General features: G+C 39.8%; 1 pseudogene; it reads left to right on the top strand.

The window, feature by feature from the left end:
• Positions 1-65: 65 nt before the first annotated feature.
• Positions 66-1052, top strand: LOC102864997 (annotated as a pseudogene).
• Positions 1053-3653: the final 2601 nt, after the last annotated feature.

Raw genomic sequence — 3653 nt, 5'->3', positions numbered from 1 at the left:
GGTAAGACTGAGAAAAACTGGATGAAATATGTTTACGGCATTCTTGTTTTTAAGAAACGTTCTGGATGGACAGAGCGGCGTTCCTAGGCCTCCCCCGCCTATTTGTGCTGTGGTTAATCCTGCAGGCGCTCTTTCCCTGCTGGGCGCAAGGAAACTGGATGTGGCTGGGAATCACAACCTCATTCGGATTTCCTGAGAAGCTGGGCTGCACCAACATGCTGCTGAACAGCCACCAGAAGGAGCTGTGCTAGAGGAAGCCCTACCTGCTGCCCAGCATCCGCGAGGGCACGCAGCTGGACAGCCAGGAGTGCAGGAGCCAGTTCAGGCAGGAGCGATGGATCTGTGTGGTCGTCGTCGCCCAGGCCTCCACCAGCCCAGTCTTCAGCTACAAGCTGAGCAGAGGCACCAAGGAAATAGCCTTTATCCACGCAGTGATGGCAGCTGGCCTGGTGCTCGGCGACTGAAGGCTGGCATTGAGGGGCGCTGCTCAGATGACGTCCAGTACGGCATGTGGTTCAGCAGAAAGTTCCTCCACTTTCCGCTCAGAATCACCACGGGGAAAGCAAGCAAAATTCTGTTAGCAATGAACCTGCACAACAACGAAGCGGGAAGGCAGGCAGTCGCCAAGTTGATGGCCATGCACTGCCACTGCCATGGGGTCTCGGGCTCCTGTGTTGTGGGAACATGCTGGAAAACAATGTCTTCTTTCGAGAAGATTGGCCATTTGTTGAAGGATAAATATGAAAACAGCATCCAGATCTCAGACAAAATCAAGAGGAAAATGTGCAGGAGAGAAAAAGATCAGAGGAAGGTTCCAATCCACAAGGAGGATCTGAACTATATGAAAAAGTCCCCGAACTACTGTGTAGAGGATAAGATGCTGGGATCCAGGGGACACAGGGCAGAGAGGGTGCAACTTGCTCTGCTGTGGTCTAGGCTACAACACCCACGTGGTGCAGCATGTGGAGAGGTGTGAGTGCAAGTTCATCTGGTGCTGCTACGTCTGCTGCAGGAGGTGCGAGAACATGACTGATGTTCACACCTGCGTGTAACTGCCCTGTCCAGCCTTGGCCAAGACTCCCCAGGCACTCGGAGGAGGAACCCCAGCCCCAGGATGGCCTGCTGCGCAAGATTCATGCCGAGTTCTGTGTGGGCATTCCCCCATCCTGGTGCCTCTCAGAGCTCATGTGATGGATAGCCAATTGCAGCTTTCCTTGGTATTGGAATGTGAAAAGGTTTAGTTTCATCTTTTGGTGGTTCAGGAATATGTATTGACAAAGAAGGGAGATAACTTGTCTTTAAAGCAAAAAAGAAGAATAGAGCATCTTCATGCTGTAAGATCAGGTCCGTGCTCAGAAGAGATCCTCAGCGATGGTGGGTGAATATTGGGTAGTTTTAAAAGGCACCTTTTGTGACAGCATAGAATAGAGACATGGATGTCATTTACTCTCAGTATTTTGGATGAAAACTTCATCCAAAGTGTTGATGCAAACAGACAGAAGAGGTTGAGAAGTTACAAGAAGCCAAGCTTATTCATCCATTGCTGAACTTCAAAAAGGTAGCTGGAAGAAGGACCCTTAAGTGACACAGTATCCATCAAAAGATATTTGTAAGAGATGTTTCAGGACAAAAGGGAAGGAATAAAATGTGTAAACAGGAATGGGTGATTTGGAGGACCTTTTTGCTCATCAGAATTTACCTAGGAAAAACTCCAGCAAGGTATATGGCCATCTTTACTATCTAGATGACTGGTGTCATAAAAAAACAATTTGCACTGTTAAAAACCCAGCTCTGAGATGCTGAGATAAGAGAGGGGTTAAAAGTCATGTGGAAAAGTGACATTTAGATAGAAAACAAAACTTAGAGGACTCTGCACATTGAAAGGAAAAAGTACCTTTTTTTTTTTTTTTTTGCCTGAACATTCTGTGTGGTTGTTGTTGTTTTTTAAAAAAAAAAATAAAAAAGAGAAGAAAACTATATAAAAAAAATAAAATGTGCCAAGCCAGCATTTTGTATAATATTTTGCAAATAAAAAGTTCTCTATTTTGATAATATAGTGTTTAAATTATGGACTATATTAAAGCTGAAGACATTTATTGCTAAAGCCTAGGGCCAAGGCAATAAAATAATCTCTGAAATAAGATTAGCTTTTGTTTTTATACTGTTCACTCTTACTTTTTTTTAACATTGAAAAAGAAGTTATTGGAGTAATTATATGGAAGTGTATTCTTTGCCAAATTGATAGTTTTATATGTTATAGATTAAAATATGTTGCAAAATTTTGAGGAAAAAAAACCATTCTGCCTGCTCTTCCAAAAGCCAAAGTTATTTTTCCTTTAGCTATCCATGGTTTAGCATATTTTGCCAACACTACAAAATTTTATCTTTATCTATATCTATATCTATATCTATATCTATATCTATATCTATATCTATATCTATATCTATATCTATATCTGTATCTGTATCTGTATCTGTATCTGTATCTGCATCTGTATCTGTATCTATCTATATATCTCTTCAGGTCTTCTTAGGCCTTTTCCATTCATTGTTCAATTTAATTTGTGTTTAAGTCCAGAAAAGAGAAGTCTTTCAGTAAATTTCTTTGCAGAGAAAGATTAAAAATCAACCTGGAGTCAGGCTGATTTTATCTTTGGAGAAACATATGCAATAATAAACAGTGCTCTATCAAAAGGGATTAATCTGGCCAGGTTTGGGGTCTACCAGTGTGCCCATTAGGAAAGATGATCATGTAAGAGTGGAAGAGTACGTGCTTTCTGACTTATATAAGCTAGATAATAATAAATATTATCACAAATGCAGGAGATGAGTGTGTTCATTCTATTACATAAGCCCTAAACCACTGACATCATAGTTACATAGAAGAATACCATTAAATAATTCATAGAAATTAGAGTTATTAATCCTAACCCAACCCCTCTCTAACTTAGTTTGACCAGTAATGAGCCATTTTTTAGGATATTTGCAAACTTCCATCCAAAATTTCAGGTGCATAGGAAGCAATTGAAAACATTACAGCTTGCATCAGGAGCACCTCAGTCTCTAAACTGACTGCTTGCTCTTTTTCACTTTAAAGAGGTCTTAGACAGTAGATTTTCCCAAGGCAATAGATCTTTTGATTTCTTGACTGCTACTACCATGTGTGTTGGTTAGTTGTCCAAGTAAAATCCTTGACAACCTCATTTATTTCTGCATTTATCATGATGTTTTCTGTTGGTCCATTGGTGAAGATTTTTGTTTTCATGATGTTGAGGTGCAATTGATCCTAAAGTTTGTAGTCTTTGATCTTCTTCAGAAAGTGCCTTGAGTCCTCTTTATTTTCCACAAACAAGGATATGTCATTGTGTAACACAGGTTGTTGATAAGTCTTCTCCAGTCCAGATGAGTGAAACTTAAGCACCAACATAGAAGAAAGTGAGAACCAGAAGTAATCACTTCTGGAATATTGTAAACATTTACTTTTTGAAGGAATTTTTTTCTATTTCTTTCTATTCCTATTTGCTTTTAAAAAATTATAAGTTAAGTGAAGATTTTAAAATGAAAACAAATTTTCACTTGACATTCTTTTACTGTACATTCTGCTCAATAACTTTAATTCCAACACCAATAATATAGTCACACTTTTCTTACTT

This window comes from Elephantulus edwardii, unplaced genomic scaffold, assembly GCF_000299155.1.
Source record: "Elephantulus edwardii isolate Elephantulus edwardi_28Jun2011 unplaced genomic scaffold, EleEdw1.0 scaffold00391, whole genome shotgun sequence".
Lineage (NCBI taxonomy): Eukaryota > Metazoa > Chordata > Mammalia > Macroscelidea > Macroscelididae > Elephantulus > Elephantulus edwardii.
The sequence above is the reverse complement of the archived record's forward strand: the minus strand, read 5'-3'. Positions and strand labels throughout refer to the sequence as shown.